We start from the raw sequence: 15710 nt of genomic DNA, 5'->3' as shown, positions 1-15710 counted from the left end.
GAAGGAAGGGAGGGGCGGGCTCGTGAGGGACGGCGCGCGACGCTTGAGGCGGGCACGCACCTGAGGACAGGAGCGTGCCGCTAAGGGGCGGGCACCCGAGGAGAGGAGCGCAGCTGAGGGGACAAGCGTGTCACTGAGGGGAGGAGCGCAGCTGAGAGGAAAGCACCTGAGGAGAGAAGCACACCTGAGTGGGGAGTACACCTGAGAGGAGGGTTGTGTCGCTGAGGGGAGCACAGTTGAGGAGGGAGGAGCGTACCTGAGGGTGGAGCACACCTGAGGTGAGGTTTGTGTCGCTGAGGGGAGTACACCTGAGGAGAGGGAAGCGCACCTGAGGGAAGGAACACATTCGAGGGGCGAGGTGCGTGCCACTGAGGGGAGCGCACCTGAGGAGAGGCGAACACCTGAGGGAAGAAGCGCACCGCGCTGAGGGATGCACACCCTCAGGGGAGGCGCGTCTCGAAGGCGGGAAACATTGAGGGAGAGCCCCTGCGGCGTCCAGAGCTCCTGAGGATCATCACTGTTTTCTCTCAGAGCAAGGAGGGGGTCCTGCTACTTTGAGGAGCATCTTTTGCAGAGTGCTGAAGGAGCACGGCTTCCCTAGAGTAGAGCCGGGGTTTCCTCGCTATTTAGCACATCCTGAGGGGGCTGGATTAAGTAAGGACTAGCTGTTGAGTAAGGATAACTATTAAGCAAGGCTCATAGTAGTCAGCTGACTGTGTCATGGAGATTTTCATTCCACCAGGGCAAGGGGTTACTCGATTTATGCATTCTTTTCTAGGGGTCAATGTCTCCTACCATAACACTTTTAGGGTCATAATAGCTCTTCTGCCCTCTCACACAGGTGCTGGAATAAAAACCTTCCTCTCTTTTCTGGGTAGGTTGCTGCCAGACCTGGCAGCCACAGTATGTGGGAAAGCCCAAGGAGAGAAGCTTAAAACTTTAGGGTATTTTGTGTGTGTTTTGCAAGGCATTGAAACTTTGCACATCACTGAGGCTGAGCATCCAATTTCCACCCAAATAGGCATGTTTAAGTAAGAAAACACTGCTTTTTGTCTAATTAGATATATTTGAGCAAGAAAATATAGTTTTATGAAGAGATAGGTGACTTACCACAGTCACCTAAGAGGTGTGTGGCACAAGCAACTGTTACCTGTGTGGGACAGGAGGTGGATTGAAAGAGAAATTAAGAAAATTGCACAAATGTTTACAACTGCAGCTAAATCCTGTTCCCTTAGCTTGGGAGACCCATTCACAGAGATTGCATGGAAATAGAAGAGTCAAAAGCAGTGCAACCCTTTGCAGCTTTATGTTGTTGTAGAGGCTATTGGAAATATAATATAGAATGCACTAGGAGACAATAGATAGGTGAAAGAGTCCCAAGATTTGACAGGTAAACTCATCATGGTAAGATTTTCAGGAGGATTTGCTACTAAATATCTATTCTTGCCACTGTTTAACGTTTTTTTGTACCTTGGAGTGTCACTGGTGATTTCCAGTTTTCCAGCAAACTATCAGTGTATCTGAGAAAGAAAGAATGTTGCTTTACTCACCCTTTTCTGCTCTGGAAAACCTTGGACAATGCAAGATTGTTACCAAGGCAAGAAACATTTTCTAAACATACACATGATCAGGTTTAAAATACCATGGTGTTCAGCCCTTCCGTAGTGTGCTCCCCTGAAGCTGTTCCTGTGCATTTCACTACCCAGCATGGCTCACCATGAGCAGTTAATCCAGTGTTTCATAGCAATTTGTATCCCTTGTGTTATCTATTAATTTAATTTTGACCAAAACATTTCTCCTCTTGAGCTGTTTTCTCTCACTATGCATTGCACTAGAAATTACCTTATTTAATTGTGAAGTAGCTCTGTTCTTTAGCAGGTCCACCAATCATTTCTTAATTGCATCAAGTGCAAAACTGAAGGCAGGGTTTTTTTTCTTCTTTTTTTGGCCATGCTTATCTGAGTCTCTGGCTTTAAAAAAAATGTCAAGTCCCTTTAGCCAAGTGCACTTATGCAGTAATGTATCTAAATAAAAATACCGTAAGATCAGAAGCATAAAATATTTTACTACTGGGGTCATTATCTTACACTGCACAGTTGGAAACTTTGTTAAAAAAAAATGCAATTACTTGAAGCATCATGTTACTTTGAGCTGGCACACAGACCAGCATTTTTAAAGCAGAAAATTTGAAAAACAAGATCAGTGAGAAGTTGGACAGTTCTGCTCCTCAAGAGAAAGGAGCACTGATCTGATCTTTCAGCCACAGGCCACATATACCAATTTAATTATAATTATTGTTTGACAGAAGAATCATAATGGAGTATGTTATTAATTACTTGTCCATTCAAATATCATATTCAGCCAGTTAAGGCATCAATAAAATCATGGCTCCAGTGGCAAAATAAGCAGTGTACAGAGCAAACACTTGAAAGCACCAATTTCTGGGCTAAATTTTTTTAGTTAAGTCATCCCACAAACAGTCAGAAAGAAAGTGCATTCATCAGTCAGAATGCACATGGAACCACATTGAAATAATGTGGCTTTTTTAAGAGCTGATTTTTTTTTATTTAAGGATGTTATGAAAGGCAAGAAACAACAGTGCATTGTTCTCCAGCATTAGTGTCTCCAACAAAAACCAATCCATTTAAACCCATGCAAAATGGCTAATACTGTTATTGCTGTCCTTTTTCATAACTCAGTGTCATTTTATTCATCTCACCCCTAAGAAATGACCTTTTATGTACACATCCCCACCTTTTCCCCTGAGTGACAGAATCTCATCCTAATCCCATTTCCATTTAGATGTTACAGGAAAGCATTGTAGACCTTGGACGCAATAAGTAATCATAATGTAAATATAATAATATGTTTATGAAATCTGGATTTTAGAATAGTAAATTGAAAAATTACAATAGTATTTCAAGCCACTGAAGGTCAATGTTACTAAGAGCAAAAAGCCATCGATCAAGTGTTCTCAAACTTTTCTAGTTTAGATTATTTTTTGATACAAAGCATCTCTATTTCAGAGAGCAGCACCTCTCCCCTGAGGTGATTCCTCATCTACCTAGCAGTCCCACAATCTGGTGTTATAAACAGGATTTAATATATTTTCCTACAAACAATCTTTTTCTAGCGTGGCTTTATCTTTTAAGCAGACCTAAAAAACAGAGAACAACTTCCCAGGCCTCTCCACAGTGCACTATAGACCCTAGTTTAAAAATTCCAGCCTTTATTAATTCTTAAAGGTAAAATAATATGTTAGAACTCATAATTAAATACACCAAAAGAGTACTTTGAGTATTGTGTAGTTGTAGGTTTTTTAAAATAAAGGTAAGTTTCTTCCTTGTGTCTAAAAGCTACGAAGTTGTGCATATAGAAAACCACTGAAACTTAACCGAAGTCTTAGATAAAAAAAAAACCCAACACTCCAGCCTTGTCCTCAGCTAGTGAAGAAGTATTCCTCTCTTCAGTTTTCCACTGTTTTAAAGCACACCTCTGACTCACCAACAGCCATTTTTGTGACTCACTGAAATTTTCTGTGACTAAAGCAGCAAACCACGGTTGTTACCTGGAAAGGGTTTTATTGGACTTTTGCTCCCCCTGAAAGGCTCCTTGCTGCTGTCAAGGACCGTTGTGCTCTCCCCTTCCCCTGTTCCTGGCATTCCTGGCCCTGCAGCCTCTTCTCCCTTATGCCAGCTCTGGTTCCCAATCAATGCCCTTGTCATTGATTGTCAACACCCTGTCACAATGGGCCAGTTTGGTCACTGACCAAAAGCTAATGTGTTTTTTTTAATTCTTTTTAAGCTGGCCTGGTTTGCTGAAGCTGACAGAGGCACTAGAGATGACATGAAGAAAGCATCAGGAGGGCACAACCACAAGGCAAACCATCCTTTTTGGAAGCAAGATGTTAGATCAGACAGTGGAAGAGCACACAGGTGAGAACCACCAGGCTTCCCCTTCTACCACCATCCTCCCAGGCCACAGTCTCTTACTGGCACAGTTTCCACAGACACTTCCTCCTTTGCTTATCCCTGGAGTGACAGGACAAGGGAGAATGGCTTCGAAGTGAGACAGAGGAGGTTTAGATTAGGTGTTAGGAAGAAATTATTCCCTGTGAGGGTAATGAGGCCCAGGCATAGGTTGCCCAGAGAAGCTGTGGCTGCCCCACCCCTCGAATTGTTCAAGGCCAGGTTGGACAAGGCTTGGAACAACCTGAGATAGTGGAAGGTGTGCCTACTAATGACAGGTTTTGGAACTAGATGGTATTTAAGGTCCCTTCCAACCCAAACCATTCTGTGATTCTATTTGCATAGAGTTGTCTTACACTCTACTTTTATTTCTGGCTATTTTAAAACATTTTTCATCATTAACAGCTCACAAACTCAGGGACTCTGGACACCTCTCCCATAAAACACCTCAGTACAAAGCAGTGCAGCTGTTCACAGAAGTGTCTAAGCAGCAAACACCTCTGTTCTGATGATTTTGAATGCAATTATTCTTCTGTATTTAAAGAACTTTAATATCATATCCAAACCAAGAGCAGTGATTGATCTATTAACAGTATAAAATGATTAAGTAAGCATTGGCTATTTTAAAAATGTCTTGGGACTAGAGGGCTCTCAAAGCTCACATTCATCTTTGTATATATAGGCAAAGTCTTGGCACTCTTTTTGGCAGATGACCCAGCAAAATGACTGATGTATGAACATTAATGCATTCACATAAATTAACTCTGCACATAAAAAACACAGAGCCTTTAAGCCCAATTACATCTTCCCCAATTGTACAAATACTCCCTTTGCAGTCAGTGGCAGCTCAGGAAGATGAGGCCAATCCATATGTTATATTGATTCTAAAGGCACAAGAGTATGCAGTTAATCCCTTTCAAACCTTGCAGAGCACAAGCTCTTGGAGATCTTCCAGGCAGCCAGATGAAAGTTGCCTTTCAGAAGCAGGGGCTGTGTGTTGTTAGAGATTCCAAAACATGCTGGGCCAAAATCTGGCCTTGCTTTTACCAGTGTAAAATAGGACTATTTCAGGAGAGATCTGTATATGTGCACTGGTATAAAACTGATCATTATCTTGCAACTGATCATTATCTTGGCCATTAATGGCCAAGAAAAGCAAAGTAAAGATCAACAAATCAAAATGTTTTCTTCCAGCTAGAAGTCTTATAACATCTAAAACATGTCAGATGTCAGACAGTTTATGACAGTTTTTAGTCTGTTGTGCTCCTAATAGGTTTTACGTGAAGATAATTCAGATACCTGGGTGATGACTGATGTGTAGATCTTCTCAGGTAAGTCAAAAAAGGTAGGTTAAAAATTGCAAACCCACCCATGAATCTCCTATAGAGTTATGGCTTGAAGCATCCAGAAGAGTCATTACAGATGAGAAACGCCTTTCTGTAAAGCTAAAGGTTGAGCACCTTTAGATGCATTCACACTGCATTTCTCTCCATCAGCAGCTACCAAATCTGAGTATTTTGAACTTCTGGTGTTTCACCTGGGTGTTGGCACTGCCTTTTTGTGGGATTTTCTAACTACAATACACAAAATACAAACCCACATCTCCAGCATAGTTCAGAATCCAGGCTGACACCCAGAATCCAGTGCAGAATCCTCAGATTTTACAGTGTAGCTGGATCATGCAAGGTTGCATGAGGTTGAAATGAGCCAGTTTACAAAATGAATGTATCTGTATGGTGTTGAAGTACTTTGGTATGACTAAGTTACAACCCTAGTGCCCATTTTAAATCAATGTTGTCCAGCAAAATAAAATGAAATTCCTATTATCCAAAATGAGGGAAGTCATTAAGACAGAACTGTATCACCAAGCAGCAGTTTCAAGGTTTCTTTAGCGCACTTCAGAAAACTTGCATAATAAAAACAAATTTTGAAGCAAAACTAAATATGTTATTTTGAAAATATCACAGTGAAATAAGCATGAAAACCAAAAAGGACCTAACAAGTCACAGAAAAAACCCAACCATTATCCACAAATAGCAGTTGATAAATTGGGGCAACTCCATTATTTGTCTTAGAAACAAAGGAGATACAATTTTAAATTTAGACAGAACTATAAGTATTATGTGATCAGTAGCTTAAAATTTCATTGTAAATGCACCTTATGAAGAAAGTTGCTATTTGCCTAGATCAATTTGTGAGCCACAAGATGCAACTCCAGGGATTTTGCACTAAGCAAGAAGTTTATATTATAGCACTTTATTCCATTTAACTTTATAACAGTTTTAAGTAAATGCCTAAGAGGAGCACAGACCATAAGAGTAGAGAATACTGTGCAGAAATTAGAAAGAAAAGAGGAAAATACATAATGTATGATGTAAAAAGAAACAGATAATGAAAATTAAAAGGATTTTACTAGAGGAAAACAATTTCATTTTATTGTAAAGCTCTAAATGAATAAAATAAAGTCTTTGAATGTGAAGATGATTAAAAAGACAAAATCATTAGCTAAAGATATTTACAAGTTTAGACTTTCATTTTGATTGTAATTTTAATTAGCTGGACACTAGGGGGGATGAAAATGAAAGCCTACATCATCTACTTACTCTTTAAATTGCATCCCACCTTAATTTTCTGCTCTTCAGTTCTTAATTTTCTCTATTTTTGTTCTAACTAATCCGGTTATCAGAATAAAGTGATTTTCTCTCAGCCAGGTTTAACATTCAGTATTTGAGTCTGTGAACCAAAAGTTCATCCCACTGCTTCAATTTTTATTCTTTCAATAGCAGTAACTCTCCAGGAAACTTTTCCAGTCTTTTGTCTGTACAGCAGGGTGCTTTATGTACACATGACAGTTATGCAGCTAATAACAAAGGATTCTATTTTAAAAATAATTATGTTCCATTTACACAGTTTCCCATGAAATTTGCTCATAAAATGCAGGATGCACCAAAAGATTAAATGCCATTTTCCTGTTCATTAAAATCATTTTTCTAAATGGAACCCAGTTACTTGCCTTTTTGTCTTGAAGGAACCACATGTCCAAGCAGCAGTCAGTTTATTCTTAAACAAAAGAACTAATTCCCTTTGGGGTGTCTCTGCAGTGCACAGTTAACTCCCAGATTGGCGCCCATATCTCAGGCCATGGACAGACAGACAGACAGACAGACAGACACAGATGCCTCATTCATGAAAAGCTGCACTGAAGCAGATCACATTGCCTTTTCCAGAAAAGCTCTGGAAGCACAAATCCAGAGCTGAGGTGACTGCTGCAGGTGCATAAGCAAGGCATCTATCACTGTGTGAGCATCCTCACTATCAAGCCTTATTTGAAGGATTCCTCAGCTCCTGCCTTGCCCTGAAGAGGCTCTGTTATCAAGTCACATGGGATTCTTCTGCAAGCTGACTTATAAGACACCTAGTTGTGGAAAGGGTTTAAAGGGGCCATCAACACTCAGGATTTCATCTGCACTGACCATGGAAGGTGTTCTGTAAAAGGGAGCAAAAGCTGTATTTCAAGCCCTTAACCTTGCCAGGTCAGCTGGTTTGGGCTAAAAGTAGCTACCCTGCAATTTATACGTTCTCTTAAAAGTCAGCAGGAGAGTTAATATTATCTCAGTACGTCCTCCTTCTTTTCTGAATAATTCCTTTTAGGAGAAATTCAATCCTAAAAGATGCCTTATACAACATTCTTATATTAGCTGGGTGAAACCCAGAAAGGATAGTTTGATCTTGACAAGATAATTTTACCTTTTTGTTTCAAGGAATTGATTTGCAGGCCTTCTTGCCATGTTTTCTTCTTCTAAAGAACAATGAGGATTCACTCAGGGCCTTTTTGTAAGAGAGTTTCCACTGAGAGTACAAACAATCTTCAGCAAAGCCTACAAATAGCTTTCTGTACCTGGCAGTTCTTCTCATTTTAGTTCAGATAAGCATTGTGCTTTTGAAGTGAATCTCCGATTGTCCTCATGTTCTGTGCTTTGTTTCACATCATGATGTGGTATTGAACCACATGAACCAAATTCCTTTTGGATTAAACTCAAGTGGAAAATGCTGAAATGCATCTAATGCACTCCAGCTGCAAATGTCCAGTCAGTCTTTTAAATCCAGCTACAGCTTTCTTAAAAAAAAAAAAAAAAAAAAGTGCCACGGATATCACACCCTCCTCACCACATATTTTACTTTAACTTCACATTTTCTCCTTCTCTGCTAATGCAGATGTAAGTTTAAGGATAATCTACTTCAAATTCAGCACTTCTGTATTTGCAGTTTTACTTCTCTCTCTTTTATGGAAGTTGATGTTCATCATCTAGTCACTCTCTCCCAACTAATTCTAATAGGTTCAGAACTCTCTCAAGATACAGTTGTCTGTTCCCTGGGCAGAACAGCCAATTGCAAATGTTTTATTTAAAACCAAAGGTCCAATTACAGGACCAATTTATGATCTCAGTCGAGCCAGTATAAATCTGATCTAGTTCATTGACTTTAACCTGACTGCAGTAACTTTATTCCAGATTTGCTCATGTGTAATGAAAATGAGTTCAGACAATGGCTCTGATCATTACTTTTTAAAGAATTAACTAGTAATATAAGTTGCAATACAGAGTCCTTCCACCTTTGGAACAAGGCTTCCTAATTATCACTTGTGGGTCAAAAGCATACACCCAGTCCAACACTGCTTTAAGGACAAAAGGACTTTAAAGATTTTGCTTAAGGAAGCACAAGGTGGGCATGGCAAGACATGAGGATTCCAGCAGCACCACGTGAAAATAAGGACAAAATATTGATTTATTTTTTTCTCCTCCTAGTCATTCCATTATAGAAACATAGTAGTTCTCTGATGCAGCATTAAATATCTGATAGAAACCTGTATACAGTTTGGGTTGTGTTTCTTAAACACAGAGGTAAAAAATACACTCATTTCTTGGCCACTCTGCAGCATGTGGTTAAAAAACCTGAGCAGGCACATATGGCTTCCGTAATGCACAGTCATTTTCCAAATCAGAACTCAGAGTATGTCTCCAAGTTTTAGGTGTAGACTCCCCTTCAGATATTTAGCACTTATACCTTCTTTTCTCTGTTTTTTTCAAGTTATTTAACTTTCTGGAATTTGCTTAACAATCACAGAGAACTTAAAGATTTTTATTCAGTCCAGGGTTTTGATTTGAGGGCATTTTTGTTTGGTTTGTTTTTTTTAAACCTTATGCAGTGGAGTAGTTTAAATTTCCTTATTTCATAGGGTTAAAAAAAAAAAACCAAAAAACTTTAAAGACAAGACAAACTCTGTCAAAGGATGAATATGGCAGTGATACTCTTCTAGGCTTTCCTAATCAGTCTAGTACTCTGGTTTCTGTGACAGCTACTTGTGAATTGAGACTAAAAGAATAAATATCCCCCTTTTTAGACTTACTGGCTTAGACTAAGAGGGAACAGAGACAGAAACAGCAAGAGCTGTGGATAAAGCACATAGGGATCGAACACAGGCTTAAACCAGAATTCAGTTGTTCACACTCAGATGACACTACATACCATATGCTAGGTACATAATATTAAACATATACTATAGATACAAATCTTAGAGCTAAAAGTGAAATACTTGACACTGACAAAACTATCCTACCTGAGAATCAGAATTTATGCCATAACCTGGCATAGCTCTATCAACTTATGAGCTTATGCTGGCCCTGGACTTAAGTCTGTCTTTGAGTGCTTGAAATTAGTTTCAGGTGCAGTAATCACAGAAAGAAAACATGTGCAGGGACATAACTTTTTTAAGAAACAACAAAACTGAAACAGGTTTAGAGAATTATCCATCAAATTACATTTTTAAGAGTGGCTATTAAAATGTTGATGAAAGAATATAAGATGATGAGTCAGGGACACTAAAAGACCAAACACATGGTTCTACAAGATATTACGCTCAGTAGTAAGAATTTCACTTTATAGCCCAATGTGATTAAACAGCATACTGCTGAAAATGCAGATGTTGTACTACTGCAGTAAAAAAAAAAAAAAAAAAAGGGTTTTTAAAAGATTTTTCTAATTAAATCATGACAGATCACAAAGAAATTAGGGAAGAACTTTGCTAAGAGTGCAGGCATATAGAAAGATTAGGATTTAGGGGTGGTCTTTGAAATTTTCTTTTTCAAACTACATGGCCTTGAAGCTATTGAAAGCTTGACTTTTCTGATGAAATCGTGCAATGTTAGAGTTATGTTGTACTGCTCAATAATATGTGTGAGCTGTTTGTAAGGAAGGATTATTTTTAAAGAAAATTGTTTTCATATTGACCTTGTATTCGTAATTCTAAGGCAGCTAAAGCAAAGGCAACATTCCCAGCAGTGAAAATTCCTGCCAAGACTGTAACATTCAAATCTCAGTTAATGTGTTTAAAAATGGCAGTGATAGTGATAGAGAGAAAAGCACAATAATTCACCAATTTTTCAAAACAGGGGGGTTAATACACAATAAATTTTCAGCAAGGAGAGCAGGATTTGTCAAAACATCATTTACATATGAGATATTTTTATTTTAAAATAATACTGATTTCTTAGGCATTATACAAGAGACTTTCTTAACTAAAAGAAGTTTGAGCATTCTGTAACATTTTTTAGGGTTACAAGCACATGTCAGTAAATATTCAAATAGTCCATTGCAAGTGAGATTGCAAATGATGCTTGATCTTAAAACATTCCAGTACCTGCAGAATTGTGTCTTCTGCATTCCAAAGATTTTCCTTCTGCTGTTCAACCTGCTGTCATTATGTACTGTATAAAGGAAGTGCTGAACCATAAGAAGTCATAGATGAATATGTTCAAGTATTCCATGCACACACTTAGATCCATTTGTACAAGTCAAGTCCAGTGTTCTTTCACTATTTTCTTCTGTATAGCCAAATTCCTCCAGGCTGAACAAAAAGTGCATTTCTGTTGAGTCTAATCTTCTTTCCCCTACAGAAATTCCACATTCTGATCTGGGAGCTGAACTTCCTCACTGCCCAGCAGGTGAGTAGTAATTACTTGATTCCATGCTGTCCATACCCTTCAATGTCTACAACAAGATACTCCTAAAGATCAGATGAGGATGGAATTGTGAAAAATGCTAATTCTTGAAAACCTCTTCTGAAAAGAGCTGAAGGAATAAATTCCGTGTAGAGTTAGACTTGCCAGGCTCCTTGGCTGATAGCCCAAACTGAAAGCTCTCTTGTGTTTGGGAGTCTAAATGTCATCCCTTTACCTCCTGTTCTTGGGAGCCACTGTAGGTTGTTTGCTTTATTCCTGTCTTTCTTATCTCTAAAGCTCTTGTAAGTTTGTTTGTTGTTTCAGCACAGTGACCATATTATTAACCCAGGCAGAAGTGTCTGAATTAACTCCAAATGATTGAGCCATCTGGAGAAGTTCAGTTTGTATTAAACTCCGAGAGTTAATTGGGTTTTATGTGGCAGAGCTGCTTCAGGAAGTTCATTGGGTCCTATAGAAATGTGATGTAGATTTAATGTACCCCTATGCATTAAAGCCTCCATCATACTCATTAACTGTGGTTTGTACATCCATTTTGGTAGATAAAATTGTTTAATCATATGCATTTGCAGTGGGCTGTTATATCTAAGTGTACTTCCTTTTCCACTGCTTGTAACTTTAGCCAGTGGCATCTCCTCCAAGAAAACTCTTTGGCTTCATCCCCATAACATTTTAATTGCTCACTAATGAATCATGTTTAGTATCTGAGCATTGTGTAGCTGTTAGTTTCTCTGCATATATTTACCACTGTGGCATTTCACACAATTTGCAAAACTATTGTTTCTTCTAATATCACAAACTATTTCTGAATTCATTTACTTATGATCCTTTAGAGATTGCAAGTGGTATGCAGTCTTTCTCCATAGCTTTTGATTCTGGAATATTTTAAAATATTCCAGAATATTTTAAAAATATTCCAGAATATTTTAAAAAGTATTTAGACTTGAATTTTGTCTTATTTGAGGAAAACTGATTTTTTACTGACATGCATTTCAGTTATTTTCCAAAGTTTGCTATTTCATTTTAGAATTTTTTTTTTGGTTATCAGTGTAAATATTCACTGCTTTTGTAATATCCAAATTACTTGATAAAATAATCTTGTAAAATTTATTGGAAGATATTCACCCTCCAAACAATGCCATGGAACCCAAAATGTAGCAGATTTTAAAAAATATTTTATGAGAATATTTGTTTTATACTTATCTAGACTGTATTTATTTAAAATTTTGTTGTAATAGTGTTTTTATAGTTATTTTAAGAGAAAAATATTGGCAATTATTCTTACATACTTTCTCTAGATTTTTTTATAAAGAAGGAATGACATTTTTATAGTAAAATAGACAAATCGGAAAAGGATATTATCTTCCTCACAATACTTATAAGGCTCAATTAAAAAACAAACCCTGAATGAAATTATTTTAGGCCTGACTTCTGAATGTTTCATGAGTAGGATATTCACATCTTAAACAATCTGCATTGTCACATGTATGTTTAAAATATCCCTTAGTGGTCTTTCCATGCTGCTGCTTTAAAAAGGAAATATTACTGCTCCAGTAAATTTGGGGGGAAAGATAAATGTTTCTTTGATTTTTTTTTTTCCCTAACTTCCCAGCAATTCCCGGCAATTTCTGGCCGCAGGGAAATATGTGATAGATTTGTAATCTTCTGGGTTTATGACATGCAACAGTGTATGTGATTTCTCTTTCTTTTCTCTTATTGTTTTACAGTTCTCCTCCCAGGAAAATTTGGGAGTGCTTCAACTGCTCTCAGGGTCGCAAAATTCCTTCCAGCACGAGGAACAAAGGTAAGTTCATATTCTCTACTTTTGTCAAGATCCCATTTACTTATGACACTTTATGATTAGGACAAGTGGGTTTTCAATTAGACAAAGTTCTCCCCAAAACCAATTTCCTGCTCCCATTCAAAAGCAGAGATCAAGGTCATGACCTTGAGGCCTATGCTCCTCTCACATCTCAGCACGTTCTGACTTGCATGGACCCTCAACAAAATTCTAGCTGATACACATAAAGGCATTTCTTCCCTTTTTGAGACAACCCAAAACATGAACCCCGACCATTTAAACAGAAGTTAATTGGAGAAATTACATGTGCTCAACATACATCATCCTTAAACACCTGATATTTTAAATCTATGGCAAATTTCAAGAGCATTTTTACTGTCCTCCCTACATTACCTCACTTGGATCATTTGTCTTTCAAAGGACTAGTGAACCTTAATTTGTTTTAGCAGTTTTGAATGGATTTTTATTGTTTCTTACCACAGCCTTTCAACTCAAGTAATTTGAAAACTAAATATGAACTGCAAAACTCAATCAGTCCTGTAGTATTCTTTTAATATCAATTTCTATATAATTAGCCCCCAAACTGTGTTCAATTACTGACAGTTATTCCCATGCACTTTGAGGGACAACATTAATTTCACAGTTAGCAGCATTTAAAAGGAAGGTGATTCAAACACTATATAAAAAAGTCCCTGTCTCAAGAGCTTCAGAGCATTGTTGCAGACTTTATGAGATAAAAAGGATTCCACTGGTACAATATCAGAACTCAGATTTTACAACCGCACACACGTGTGTGTGATTCTGTCTGGCAGGTAGTTTATGTCAGTATTCTTTAAATGCTAACTAGGCTTATTATAACTTTGGCTGTGTCCTTTTAAAACCAACAAAATTATGGAAAAATCCATAAAAACTGATGCACCTGATAAAGACTAATGATTAAAGTGATGTAATTGGGATTTCTCACATCCAGATTTTTTCTCTTAGGTTGTCTTACAGATATTTGAAGCATCTCTCTTTTAACTGTTACAAGGTGCCTTCCCTCACATTATAAAATCATGTTTTATGACCCTCAGCCCATTTTGTGTCCCTATCCAATAAGAATACAGGTGGAAGGGATTGATGATGTCATAATGGTTCTATGGTAGTGATGTACAGCTCCTGTTCCAGTGAGGTCACTGGAACTATCAGTCACTTCGTAGGGATAAATTATTTTTGTTATATCCATTTTGTTGTTGGGCTCTGATGGACCTTGTGACAACTGGAAATTGTATTCATATATGTGCATACTTAAAAGGTTATCAGTAGAGCCTAGAGCATTGACTGGGTACTCTTATTATGGAGTAGTAAATATCCAAATAAAGAAATAAATCAAATGACACCTTCCTCAAATAAGAGTTACAAACTGGATCTAACAAACACTGATAGGCAGCAGTCTTCAGAAGATCTTCTAAATTATCTCATAAGTGCTATGAAGTTTAAGCAGAGGAGGCAAGGAAACAGAAGAGTTATTGTCAAAACAGCACACAGACACTTAACAACAAAAATAACAACATTTTGTTGGTAAATGACAGCCAACCTTGGCTCTAGTGTATATCTTAATGATCCGAAGGAAAGTTATATGATAAATAAAATTGTGTGCATTGACATTTCTGAACACACTGTATAGCTGAATAAAGACCAGTAAATAAATTCATGCAAAAGACAGATAAAAGGTTTTTATGATTTAAAAGTAAATTTTGGGTAGAATCCTGGAAACACCAAGAAGTGTGTTGATTTATTGTTAAGATTCCATTCTTTATAGGAGACTCTAATTTCAAAGTGAAATGCTGATTTTTACCTTTAGATTCACGATTTTAAGGTGAATCATACCAACCCACAGTACTAAAGTACTTACAGGTTTTTGCAATATTTTTTGTTGGGTTGGTTCAATTTTTTTCCAAAAAGCTGAGCAATAACTTTCTTCACCTTTATGGCATAGGAATGCCATCATAAGTCACCAGGAAAAGGTCAAAATTTTATACAACCCTAAGAGTCAACTACAGATCATGCCAGGGACTACTTGGGTAAACATGAGGGACAAGATGAGAATGTAACAATAAAAGAAAATTCCAAACCATGCTCAGACAGTAGCACTGGAAAAAACCAAGACCTAACATGGGGGGAAAAAGGTGACCAAAATGCAATGGAGTCCCTGAAGGACACAAGTAAATGATGACTCATATGCTGAGCAGGACATGTCTTTGGGGACAAAGGGGAGCTCTGCATGTGTGAACCCAGCTGGGCAAGGTGTGTTAAAATGTAGAATAATCCAAAGCCCAGTGAAGGCTATAATTTTTTTTTTCCTGACTTGGGAGGCTTTGGGTAATGATCTCAGAGGTGACAGGAACAGCCTCAGAAGCTTTTGTGGACTAAGAAAAGGTAAGTTTTCTCCAGGATTCTACCACTTGTACAGGTGCAGGTCAAGGAAAGGTAAGATTTCTCCAGGATTCCACCATTTCTACAGGTACAGCACAAGGAAAGGTAAGATTTCTATAGGATTCTTGCATTTGTACATGTAAAGGGTTGAAAATCTCAATGGAGGTAATGACACTGAACAGTCCACAGCTTCACAGCAGTAGTTATCCTCTCTAAAGTGAATAATGGCTGTGAGAATTAGGGGCAAAAACTATTAATAAAAAACATTGCAATGTTTCTGGTAAGAGCTTGTACAGTGTATCAAGTAAGGAATAAGCATTTTAAAATTGGGTTGCACTAATCTAGCTAATTGCAATGATGTCTTTAGCATTGTAGATCTAAATAATTATGTGAATAATGTAATTTAAAACATTTTTAAAATATTTAATGCATTTACACAAGAGATCACTAAGGATATCATGTAGCATTGACAGACATTTTAAAATTGAAAAACTGAAACAGCAAAAGATA

At 37.7% G+C, this 15710-nt stretch overlaps 2 long non-coding RNA genes across 3 annotated transcripts in view; both read left to right on the top strand.

The window, feature by feature from the left end:
* Positions 1-73: 73 nt before the first annotated feature.
* Positions 74-10969, top strand: LOC128805584 (uncharacterized). The gene is made up of 3 exons (XR_008436488.1): positions 74-278; positions 3805-3935; positions 10922-10969. It is a non-coding gene; the product is annotated as an uncharacterized LOC128805584 (long non-coding RNA).
* A 1747-nt stretch (positions 10970-12716) lies between these two features.
* Positions 12717-15710, top strand: part of LOC128805739 (uncharacterized) — a 176407-nt gene continuing 173413 nt past the window's right edge. For both annotated transcript variants that reach the window (XR_008436542.1, XR_008436543.1), the window contains exon 1: positions 12717-12788. This is a non-coding gene — a long non-coding RNA (uncharacterized LOC128805739). The remainder of the gene's footprint in view (positions 12789-15710) is intronic.

Source organism: Vidua macroura, chromosome 3 (genome assembly GCF_024509145.1).
Source record: "Vidua macroura isolate BioBank_ID:100142 chromosome 3, ASM2450914v1, whole genome shotgun sequence".
NCBI lineage: Eukaryota > Metazoa > Chordata > Aves > Passeriformes > Viduidae > Vidua > Vidua macroura.
This window is presented reverse-complemented; position numbering and strand designations above follow the sequence as displayed.